The sequence below is a fragment of the Anthonomus grandis genome, chromosome 1 (genome assembly GCF_022605725.1).
Source record: "Anthonomus grandis grandis chromosome 1, icAntGran1.3, whole genome shotgun sequence".
Taxonomy (NCBI): Eukaryota; Metazoa; Arthropoda; class Insecta; order Coleoptera; family Curculionidae; genus Anthonomus; species Anthonomus grandis.
Genome location: NC_065546.1, coordinates 14,469,803 through 14,483,269, shown reverse-complemented (window position 1 = coordinate 14,483,269; position 13,467 = coordinate 14,469,803). Strand labels below are relative to the sequence as shown.

Sequence of the window (13,467 nt, the reverse complement as noted above, 5' to 3'; positions counted from 1 at the left end):
TTTATATTAAATAACTCCACTATTGACGTCGTTGATTCAGTAGATTTCTAAGACTTATTGTAAAAAACTTCTTAAAATGGGATTTGCATATTGACGCTTCATCAAAAAAAATAAGCTCTGCCTGTTTTGCGCTCAGATCAGTTACTAAGGAACTTAATTTGTCCACTGCTAGAGCAGTGTATTATGCCCTTTCATTCTGGGGTACTTGTTGCGGTACTCAATTTGTGCAAATTTTCAAGCTTTATAAAATAGATGTTCGTTACTTACTTAAGCTAAACAGTAGAACTCACTGCCAGGAATTCTTTAAAAGATTTAAAATTTTAACCTTCCTAATTCATATTTGAATCTATTTGTTTAATCCGTAAGCACGTTCGGCTACTTCAGAAGAGCCACTTCACAGTTACTCACTAAGGAACGCAGAGCATGATCTTTGTTTTCCGACCCCTTACTCAGAGGTAGTCAAAAAATCGATTGTGTATAATGCGAGAAAATGCAGATCACCTGCCATTAGAAATATATAGCCAATAGTCCATACGTTCCTTTCCCTTATTTCGTAAAGCAATAAAATCGTACCTACTAGAGAGAGCTTTGTGTGTAGTAAACGACTTTTTTTATTTATTCCTAAATTTAATTTTCCCCAGACTTTTTAATTAAAACAAAATACTAAAATAAAATATTCTTTTTTTTTTCTTTTTTTAAATATTGTATTGTACGCCTATTCATACTTAATTTGTTTACCTTTTGACTTTGTATACATTTTAGTGTATATTGATGTTTGTTTTTTTATTTATTTACTAATTTATTTATAGGTCTTAGTGCTGCGACCCTGTCGAAAACCAGACTGGCTCACGGGAAAAATCTTATCTTTATCAACATAAAACGTTAGTTGTTTTGCCACAATTTTTTTAAATATTTTCAAAAATCTTATAGTAATAGGGCGAAAATCATTTGGTTTGGAAGAGTTAGACAATTCTGAAATTGGAACCACATGTGCCATTTTCCAATAATCAGGGATTGTTCCTATAGTAAGACAATAGATAATAATAAAAGTTATATGACCGATTAGTTCAGATGCTATAAGCATCAATATTTTTAAAGAAATACTATGACATCCAATAAAACCCAATTTTAAACTGTAAATATGTATTTTCACCTCCTCGGAAGATGTAGGAATAAAATTAAGTGAATCATTGTCATAAAATATTTTGTTGTAATAATTATCATTGTATTAGCCTTTGAGGTTTGTGGAACTAAACAAATAAGGATATCACTACATTAATTGGCAGAAATTTCGAATTAAGTCTAAGAAAGTTAGATTAAGAAATTTAATGTTCGCCAAACATTTTTTGGATGTTTTTCAAAAGTATGCTTAAGAAAAGCCCTTTTTTCAGCTCTAACTGCAATATTGAAAGGAAGTGTATAGTCTACCGACTGCACTCGAAACATAACAAAAAAAAAACAAACAGAACGAAAGATACTTGCTTATAAAAAGTTTATAGGAAATATCAATTTTTATTGAGTAAAAAACTATTAAAAAATGATTAATACGTAATAATGTAAAAATTATTATTTATTTAACATGAAAGTAATAAAAACAATAATTACAAACTTAATACTTTTTTGTCACTTTCCACGTTTCTTCCTCAGACCCACAATGGTGGTACCAATGCCCCTAGGATGGCCTCTTCTTTTCATTTTGAGAGGCAATTTTACGTTGCACAATTAATTGCACTTTTCACGATTATCACCTTCTGATAGTTCTGATGAGTTTATTTCATTATTTGTAATAATCATATTCATGTTCATGTCAGCATCTAATTGTGAGTATGAAGTTTCTGGAAAGTGATTAGCAAATAAATACTTATAAAAATAACTGACAAAATGACATAATAACATATACCTTTATTATGCATAACTTCTGCCACTACTGGGTTATGTTGATTCCTCATTTCCTATAAATCTGATTTCTCATTTGATCCTGGATATAAAGTTTCTATAAAAAATCAATAGACCGTCAAACGACTTGCTGGAATAAAATAGTAATAACATATACCTATATTTCTAATAACTTCTACTACGTTATTCTATTCGGTTAAATCTAAAAGACAACAATCATATATGACTGTTTCCTTAATATTTGATTGTGGATCTGAAGTTTCTGAAAAAACAATAGATACTAAAACGAATTACGGAAATAAAATAGTAATATTACCAATATTTTCAATAACTTCTACTACTACGTCTTTCTGTTGATTCACCAGGACATCGCCGTCAGTTAAGTCAAAAGGACTACTATCACATAGGACCGTTTCGCCCTCGGTTTCGCCAGCATTTGATTATGGAGATAAAATATCTAAAATATAAATAGAAAATAAGTGAATTATTGTAGAATAGAAAGAAACCAAACAATAACTACCGATATTTTCATTATTTCTATTAGTTCTATTACTATTACGTCTTTGTAATGATTTGCCATGTCACCTAGATTATTAATAACTGTAATGTAGTGCTCAAACTTCTTAGCACCACATTCTGAAACAACATTGGCTAATCTATGACATGCATTCATGGCTATTCTGTATTTTTGTTGCTGAGATAAAACCTTTACATAATTTTTAATCTTTATGGTCCCAATAGGATGGTCTTCTTTTATATTTTCTTTTTCACCTCCAAAGTCGCAAATTCGTATAATTAATGTAATGAGACTTTTGAATTTTAATGAACGTTAAAAAAAAATTTATATTGTTAAATTTTGAGCAAATTTGTTTGATTTTTTGATTCAAAAACTCTAAGTGATTAGTTGTACTATTTTTAAAGGTAACAGCACGTTTCTTAAACCCCTCAACCCATTCTGTCCGTATGTTATGCCAATTTTTATTAAAGTAGTTTAAATCCTTTGGTACATTTAATGCTATTAGTAGATCATAAGTTTTAAAATATTATTCTTCGGTGTATGAATAGTCTTGTCTTGTGCAGCAGATATACTCATTGCCTCTGTTGTGAATGATTACGTAGCGACTTGTATTCATTGAAACTAGCTTCAGTTTTAAGTTTTTTATAGATTTATCAGTAAGTCAATAAGCTAGTTTGTTTCACATTTTTATTATCAAAACTGACCATCGAATTAGTATTGGAACATAAGAAAATATAATCAAAATTAATTGAAAATAAATCATTTCTAAGATCGGTGTAATTAAAATTGTTAATATCTCGAAAACTTTTAAACATGTGCTCAGGTTTACTTTTGGAACACCTTTTGATAGTAACCTGTGATCTAAAATGTAATCTATTTCAAAAATTTCGGTTTCAAAAAAGTTATATCACTATATACCAAAACAAAAATATGTTAGAACAATTATTTGTAGACAACTTGACTTTCTGTGATAAATTATATTTTTTTAAAATATTGTAAATCTAAAACACCTCCTCCAAAACAAAATATATCAAATTTTGCCAAAACCTCCACCAAAATATCCTTTTCGCCTCCAGCTTCACCCACCGGGTCATGTCAGAGCCAGGTGCCTTATTCATAGAGCTAGGCATAATTTCTTTCCCCTACACTTAAATAATATCCAGATATATACGGGTTGGAAATTATAGTAGAAATTATAACAGTAATAATAACACCAAAACCGAGAACTTATAATATAATTCTTAATAATGAATCATACACCACCTACTTTTGTATTTCCTTCTCTTCTTGCAAAGTTATAACCATCAATCTTAAAATTAAGATCAGCCATCTCAGGCTTTAGCCGTGTTACTGAGAGGCCTAAAATATGAAACAATGTTTTACGATTATCTCTGAGAAAAAATTAAAATTCTCACTTAAAGAACGAACATTCCAACATTACAACCAGCTTTCGTACTTCGGATATAAAAATTAATTCAATTTTTTAAAGACTAAAAAGCAAAGACCTTAATAAATATTTATATGTACGCATGAAAGAACTCAATGAAGTTAACATAGTAAAAACTAGTATAATAACTTTCCTAAGTTTGTGGCTAAATGTGCTTGACACAAGGCCATTAAAAAAAAACTTTTCTTAGTAACATAAATAAATTTCTCAAAGTACAATGCTTATTCCATCGATATACAATATCTTAATAATAATAACTACAATAAAATATCATATAAGAAAGAGTGTACCCAAGGAATGGTTTATACATCCATATATTTTAAAAAGGTTATTTTTTAACATATCTGCGTAAACCAGCCAACAATAAATACAAAAACAACTAGTATCTCGTGATGTATTTTCCAAAAGATTTTTTTCGTGTCGAGTTATAATTCAATAGATTCAGTAAGTGGGGCATAAATTCATAAATCTATATCACGCATGTAAGATGTAAGTTATTTAGATTTAATTGGTATTAAGGGATTTAAATAAACAAAATGTTAAACACAGATTTACCCATTTTTCATGAGTTGTTTTTAAAATAACATCAAAATAAAGATCCTAGATATAAACTAAGTCACAAAGGCGTACTCACTTTTCAATATCCTTTGTGGTTTCTTTGTTTTTCCTGTTTGTCGAGAGTCGCGTAAAAAGTTTACGTTGGCTAAGAAAATAGCATCGACCTTGGTCCATTGTCATGTTTATTGTTCCTCGGGCGAGTGGTACCACAACGACGGCCGGCGGTACCGATACGCCTCGAAAGAAGATATTACCAAAGTTTATTGCGCGAGAAATATTTATTTTTGCCCTCGCGGTACCGAGAATCCCGCTTCGATTGTTTCTGTTTTGTGGAAGAATCTTTGACCGCAAATCACGTTTGGCACTTTACGAGTGCCTGAGATCTGCTGTGCAACCTGAAAATTTAGTAATATTGCTTTTAGTCCGGGACGTCAACCCTATAATCTTCTTGTAGAGCTGAAATGAAATATTATCACTTTTATCCTAAGTTACGAAGAAGTAGTGGTAGAAATAGACGTAATAACTTAGAGGGTTATTGGAATCACGAAATGCAAAAAAACATTTAGAGCGAAAAAAGTGTTATAGGACTTTGAATGGCAATTATTCACTGTATTTTGCACAATTGCAAAAATATACTTAAAATTACAATAAATAAGTACCCTATAATTGTATTATGTAAATAGGATAGTTAGTACTTATTTACTTGAACATACTCCACCTCAACCCATCAAAAAATAATTACTATTTGTAAAAGAATATCTGTCAATGACAATAGTAAAATGGGAAGACATAAGTAATTACAGATATATAAGTGTAAAAGACTTGTATATCTGTTAAAAAATTAATTTAATTCGGGTTTAAATTAATTAATTCGGGTTTATTAAAAAATTCAAAATTCAATCACCTAGTAAAAGAAATTATTATTAACCTGAATTATAGTAGGAAGATATTGACTTGGTAAATACTTTCGACACGGCCTGCTTTTTTTCTACAGAAATATGAAACAAGGGATCGTGTCAGAAATCTTTGAAAGTTCTTTGTCGGGGAGAACCCAGTATGTTAAAATTGATAATATACTTATTGATTTGAAAGAAATTAAATCGGATGTCCCACAGAATATAGAGTTAGGATCTTTGTTATTTGTTATTTATATTAATAAGCTCTGTAACCTTGACATAAGTGGTCAGGTATTGACATATTTTGACGAGACATCGATCATAACATAACATGTTTATATTTCTTAAAGTTTATATGATGGTATCTTTCTAAAAATGACTTGTATTAAATATTTTCACATTTTACTTCCCTTATACTAATAAATATTCAGAGTAAAAATAATTAAACTTTTACACCTAGGACCAAACATTCACTAGATGGTATATTAATTGATTCATTTTGGAAGTTGGTCATATTTTATTTCGTTTTTAAGTAGCCTTGCCTAAAAAAAACTAATAAGACAAAATGGAATCGGTAAATCATCTTTAATTTTTTAGGTTTTCTTACTTGTGGAAGATCCTCCTAATTTTTGTAAAAAATTGTTATTAACGCTAGTGCAGCAATTGGTGTTATTATGATAGACATTCTAGATTCTTTGCCTGATGAAGTATATTGTAATTCGTTGTCTATTTTATGTTTTCATTTTCCTTGTAATTTCTTACATTCAGAAACAGTATGGTTGCTGGAGGAAAATTTACAGACATTAGGATAATTGTCAATTTTGTGGTTCAATTTTTAAAATAGAAATACCTATTTTTTATTCTGTATTCTTAAAGAACAGAAAATTCTATACATATTTTATGTACAATGTCCTATACCTATCTTCATTTGTTTTTGAGTTATTGTCAGTTGAAGATCGGTATATTTGCACTTTTGACATGTTATAAAATTCAAACGGTTAGACATAGACAAATGCAGTTTGCACTTTTAATGGAAGCTTTTTTAAAACCATCTGTTGACACTAGCTAGTAAGTGTCAACAGGTACTGAGAAATTTACGGTTGAATTTCTAAAAAAACATTCAAAATATTTATGTATTTAATTAAAAGTATTGTATAGACGTTGAACAAAAATAAACTATTCTAATCTAGATCGAATTAAATGTTCAAATTGAGCCCCATTAACTCCTTGACAGTAAGCGAGTCTTGATTCCAATTCTCTCAGAACGTTGCGTATGATTTCTTGAGGTATTCGTTAAATCTCATTTCCTATATTATTTCACAATTCTTTTAAATTGTTGGGTTTATTTACATATACTCTATATTTTAAATAACCCCACAAAAAGAAGTTCAAAAGTGTCAAGTCGGGGGACCTAGCAGGCCACTCCAATTGACCCCTTCGCCCAATCCATCGACCCGGAAATACCTCACTTAAATATTGGCGCACGGCTCTGCTGAAGTGTGGCGGCGCGCCATCTTGCTGGAACCAAATTGAAGCTTCTGAAATATTGGGAATATTGGGATTATTTGCATTTGGAAACATCAAACATAAAGCGGGAATCAGTTCGTTCCTTAAGAATTCCAAATAACGTTGACCTGTTAAGGTGCCTTTGAAGAAAAATGGACCTATGACTCTGTCATTGATAATGCCGGCCCAAATATTCACAAATTGAGGATATTGAATATGAGCTTCAATCACCCAATTTGGATTGGAGGAAGACCAGTAACGGCAGTTCTGTCTGTTCACTGTACCATTGAGGCAGAAGGTCGACTCGTCAGAAAAAATTATTCTACGAGTAAAAAGACGGTCGATGTCCTGATATTAAGGATGTGGGATCAATAAATTTCTCAAATATACCAATTAATCAAAATAGTATCATTCTGGAACTTGTTACAAAAATAAAGTCATTAGAATTATAAAATTCTCTAAAAGTTAAGAAATCAGTTGGACATAATAACATTCCTGTGTCTATTCTGAGGGAGGTCGCAGATATAATAAGCTTGCCACTAACCCATATACTGAATTTAATGCTTGAAAAGGGGTATTTCCAGACCTACTGAAAAAAACTCTTATTAAGCCGATTTATAAAAAAGGTGAGGGTGACAAATTTGACTCTCTCATCCTGTGTCACTCCTTTCGAATATAAGTAAAATCTTTGAAAGAGTTATATGTTCAAGGATGATTAGATTTTTTGATCATTACAATATAATCTCTGATAAACAATATGGTTTTTGGAAAAAGAAATCAACTGTTCGGGCTATTTATCAGGCTTTGGAGCAAGTGCTAGTGTCTTTAAATAATGGCAAGATGACTACAACCATGCTTCTAGATCTATCCAATGCTTTTAACAGTGTAGACCATCGCGTAGTTTGCTCAAAACTTGAACGATGTGGTATCAGGAGGGTGGCATGACTTGATTGTGTCATACCTGCGGAGACGGGAGCAACGGGTCATGGAAACAAATAGCACTGGGGTGACATTTGCATCAGAAACGAAGTGTTTGAAGAGGGGTGTTCCTCAGGGGTCTATCCTGGGACCACTCCTTTTTTTAATATATACAAATGACCTTATGTGCGCCACTGATGTCGATGTGATGCAGTATGCTGATGACACCTCCTTGAACTTCAGTGAGAACAATCGGGAAGCATGTATTGCTAGAAAGAAAGAAGCCTTGGATGGACTGTGAGGCTGGTTTATTGAAAATAACCTTATTTTAAATATTACAAAGACACAGATTGTTCATTTTTCACAATAGGAAACAGACTTTGCACTCACATGCGGGAACACAGTGATAGGAGCGGCTGAACGTGTGTCTTTTCTGGGGGTAGTTTTAGATCAAAAGCTGAACTGGAAAGCTCATGTGCAGAAGGTCGCAACCGGGGTCAGTAAATACAGCTATGCTCTCCGGGTAATACATGGCAGTGTAGGTTGGCAAGCGGCGCTTACAGCGTACCAAGCCTATGTCCAGTCACAAATTGCATATGAAATAATATTCTGGGGCAACACTGTGGATTCGAACAAAATTTTTATTTTGCAAAAGAGGTGCATCCGTATTGTGTTTGGTATATTAATGTATATCGTGATAGCTGTAGAGAAGTACTTAAAGATACTGGCATTCTTACAATGATGAGTCTTTATATTCTGGAATCTATTAAGTTTCTAATTAATACCATTTAATTTTTTTCTGTTAGAAAAAGACAACATCAATATGAAACCAGGTTTAAGGACAATCTAATAATTGAGAAACCAAACTTAACCACAGAAAAACATTGTCTTTTACATTCTAAAGATCTGGAATGTATTTTAAAGATCTAAGCTTGTTTGTAGGCTCAGGGCATTTTTGAGGGACAGGGCATACTATGGTATTGGTGAGTTCTTTCAGGATGGTGACATGCATAAAGCACTAAGTAAAAATCTAGAATAGGCTTACTTTAGATTCAGTTTTAGTTTTTATTCTGTTCTGTTTGTAGTTGTATTGCTGTCAATGATTTGAAAATCTTTTAAAATTGTAATTGTCATTATCTATTTTATTTATTTAAATGTATTTTTTTTTGCAAAGTTTTAAATTTTTCTAAGCTATTATAGCTAATATTTTAGGACATGGTCCATATCCCATCTGGGGTCTTGTAATGTTACGATTATTGTATGTAACATTGTAATATATTGTAATATTATGTTTTTGGGCTAAATAAAGAATATACAGTGAGAGCCAAAAGTCCGGAATAAATTCATTTAAAATTCAGGGTTATGTTCAAAAAAAAAACGCTGGGACACGTCGATTTTTATTTTTAACTGCGGGTTTTCTTACTATAATTTTATGTATACAGGGTGGTCCAAAAATAAGTTACGACCATCAACTTCAATTTTTGAAATAGAAATACCTATTTTTTATTCTGTATTCTTAAAGAACAGAAAATTTTAGACATATTTTATGTACAATGTCCTATACCTATCTTCATTTGTTTTTGAGTTATTGACAGTGGAAGATGGGCATATTTACACTTTTGACATGTTATAAAATCCAAACGGCTAGACATAGACAAATGCGGTTTGCACTTTAAATCGAAGCTTTTTTAAAACCATCTATTGACACTAGCTAGTAAGTGTCAACGGGTACTGAGAAATTTGCGGTTGAATTTCTAAAAAAACATTCAAAATATTAATGTATTTAATCAAATTATTGTATAAAAGTTGAACAAAAAGAAACTATTCTAATCTAGACCGAATTAAATGTTCAAATTGAGCCCCATTAATTTCTTGACAGTAAGCGAATCTTGATTCGAATTCTCTCAGAACGTTGCGTATCATTTCTTGGGGTATTCGTTGAATCTCACTTCTTATATTATTTTTCAATTCTTCTAAACTGTTAGGTTTATTTACATATACTCTATGCTTTAAATAACGCCACAAAAAGAAGTCCAAAGGAGTCAAGTCGGGGGACCTAGAAGGCCACTCCAATTGACCCCTTCGCCCAATCCATCGACCCGGAAATACCTCACTTAAATATTGGCGCACGGCTCTGCTAAAGTGTGGCGGCGTGCCATCTTGCTGGAACCAAATTGAAGCTTCTGGAATATTGACATTATTTGCATTTAGAAACATCAAACATAAAGCGGAAAACAGTTCGTTCCTTAAGAATTCCAAATAACGTTGACCTGTTAAGGTACCTTCGAAGAAAAATAGACCTATGACTCTGTCATTGATAATGCCGGCCGAAACATTCACAGATTGAGGATATTGAATATGAGCTTCAATCACCCAATTTGGATTGGAGGAAGACCAGTAACGGCAGTTCCGTCTGTTCACTGTACCATTGAGGCAGAACGTCGACTCGTCAGAAAAAAATATTCTACGAGTAAAAAGACGGTCGATGTCCTGATATTAAGGATGTGGGATCAATAAATTTCTTAAATATACCAATTAATCAAAATAGTATCATTCTCGAATTTGTTACATAAATAAAGTCATTAGAATAATAAAATCTCTAAAAGTTAAGAAATCAGTTGGACATAATAACATTCCTGTGTCTATTCTGAGGGAGGTCGCAGACATAATAAGCCTGACACTAACCCATATACTGAATTTAATGCTTGAAAAAGGGGTATTTCCAGACCTACTGAAAAAAGCTCTTATTAAGCCGATTTATAAAAAAGGTGAGGGTGACAAATTTGACTCTCTCATCCTGTGTCACTCCTTTCGAATATAAGTAAAATCTTTGAAAGAGTTATATGTTCAAGGATGATTAGATTTTTTGATCATTACAATATAATCTCTGATAAACAAAATGGTTTTTGGAAAAAGAAATCAACTGTTCGGGCTATTTATCAGGCTTTGGAGCAAGTGCTAGTGTCTTTAAATAATGGCAAGATGACTACAACCATGCTTCTAGATCTATCCAAGGCTCTTAACAGTGTAGACCATCGCGTAGTTTGCTCAAAACTTGAACGATGTGGTATTAGAGGGGTGGCATTGGACTTGATTGTGTGATCATGGAAACAAATAGTGCTGGGGTGACATTTGCATCAGAAACGAAGTGTTTGAAGAGGGGTGTTCCTCACGGGCCTATCCTGGGACCACTCCTTTTTTTAATATATACAAATGACTTTGTGTGCGCCAATGATGTCGATGTGGTGCAGTATGCTAATGACACCTCCTTGAACTTCAGTGAGAACAATCGGGAAGCATGTATTGCTAGAAAGAAAGAAGCCTTGAATGGACTGGGAGGCTGGTTTATGGAAAATAACCTTATCTTAAATGTTGCTAAGACACAGATTGTTCATTTTTCACAACAGAGACTTTGCACTCACATGCGGGAACACAGTGATGGGAGTGGCTGAAAGTGTGTATTTTCTGGGGTTTGTTTTAGATCAAAAGCTGAACTGGAAAGCTCATGTGCAGAAGGTCGCAACCGAGGTCAGTAAATACAGCTATGCTCTCCGGGTAATACATGGCAGTGTAGGTTGGCAAGCGGCGCTTACAGCGTACCAAGCCTATGTCCAGTCACAAATTGCATATGGAATAATATTCTGGGGCAACTCTGTGGATTCGAACAAAATTTTTATTTTGCAAAAGAGGTGCATCCGTATTGTGTTTGGTATGGACTATCGTGATAGCTGTAGAGGAGTATTTAAAGATACTGGCATTCTTACAATGTACAGTCTTTATATTCTGGAATCTATTAAGTTTCTAATTAATACCATTTCATTTTTTTCTGTTAGAAAAAGACAACATCAATATGAAACCAGGTTTAAGGACAATCTAATAATTGAGAAACCAAACTTAACCACAGAAAAACATTGTCTTTTGCATTCTAAAGATCTGGAATGTACTCTAAAGATCTAAGCTTGTTTGTAGGCTCAGGGCATTTTTGGGGGACAGGGCATACTATGGTATTGGTGAGTTCTTTCAGGATGGTGACATGCATGAAGCACTAAGTAAAGATCTAGAATAGGCTTACTTTAGATTCAGTTTTAGTTTTTATTCTGTTCTGTTTGTAGTTGTATTGCTGTCAATGATGTTTGTCGTTATCTATTTTATTTATTTAAATTTTTTTTTTGCTAAGTTTTAAATTTTTCTAAGCTATTATAGCTACTATTTTAGGACACGGTCCATATCCCATCTGGGGTCTTGTAATGTTACGATTATTGTATGTAACGTTGTAATATATTGTAATATTATGTTCTTGGGCTGAATAAAGAATATATATATTAGTTTCCTACATAAAATGGGGTCACATTCACCAAAAACAATGGAAAACAATTACCTTGGTTATTTTTTATAGCTTTTATATGTCATTCTAAATTTATCTTGCACGGTAATGAAATTATTTTGTTTCCATATACATCTCCTTTTCGCTAAACTTAGGCTTTGCTAGATATCCGGTTGTCCCTATCCGTTCAAGCCATCTATTATTGTTGTTAACGCTTAGTGCTAATAAAAAAATGGGATAGTTGTATTATACAAGTAGATTAAGAAAGTAATTTTTAATAAATTTTTGATTCATATGATAAGAAAATAATTTAATTTATTGTAAAGATTTTCTTCAAAAATTACTACAAGGGTAGACATTTTTTCAATAAATATATACACATATATTTAAATATGCCTATTCATGACATACCAAGCCATGGGCGATATTTTGCAATAAAACAGCTGACTGCTGTCTTAGGAATTAAAACCATTTTGTATTTCCACTAATCGACAAAGTAGTAGTCTGATTCATTTATCACGGGAACCATTGTCTATGCCCCATCCTATCGACTAACTCAGTTGTATAAGATAATTAATACTTTTAATAGGATTATAGATATTATTAAAAAACCTAAATATAAATGAGAGACAGCTGACCAAAATAATATTTCCAATATGGATAAATAAAAAATAAATAAATCAAGAACTGTAATCTTTAAAAACTTCCTCAGTGAAAATAACAAATTATACTAGATAGAAAACATAATATACAGGATTTCTTACGACGAATAGACGCAAACTAATTTTTCAAAAATTCGTGTTTAATAGCCTTAAAAAGCTATTAAACACGAAAAAAAAAACTTACTTTTAGGGTTTAGAATTTTGTTTAGATTTTTATATAATAACCTAGGACTAATTTCTACAAATAAATACCCTAACGATTTAGTCTGAAGAAACCTATAAAGAAAAGAAGCACAGTAAAGCTCCTCCACAGTAAAGGACCTATTCTCAATGCTCTACAGCCTACACTACCTAAGTTTTTTAGGATTATGAATAACATGGTCTCAGAATTTTAAATTGGAAACGAAAAATATATTTTCTACTGCCGTGCGTAAATTGCTCAATTTACACACCTCCCATTGTGTGCTAAGTTTCACTTTGTACGCATTAGTGCCTAAAAAAGTCTTTTTATGCACATTATTTCAATATGGCAATTCAAAAACCCTGGGTCAGATAGCGGTAGTCCAGGAGTGCAGAGGCGCTTTGGAAAAGTTCGCAGCACCCAAGGAAGTGAGATAAAGGTAACTTCCTGGATACCAGGTTGTCAACGGTATGGGCTGCCGAACAGCTAGACAAAGTTGCATTAGCCACTACATAGGCCCCGAGCCATGTATCGATCTCACTAAAAAATAAATTTCCCAGTA

At 32.4% G+C, this 13,467-nt stretch overlaps 1 long non-coding RNA gene across 1 annotated transcript; it reads right to left on the bottom strand.

Annotated features, from left to right (window-relative positions):
• Positions 1–1,557: 1,557 nt before the first annotated feature.
• LOC126737684 (uncharacterized) lies at positions 1,558–1,998 on the bottom strand. Its single transcript, XR_007661080.1, has 2 exons — positions 1,901–1,998; positions 1,558–1,835 (listed from the first exon to the last, which is right to left on the bottom strand). It is a non-coding gene; the product is annotated as an uncharacterized LOC126737684 (long non-coding RNA).
• Between the last annotated feature and the right edge of the window lie 11,469 nt (positions 1,999–13,467).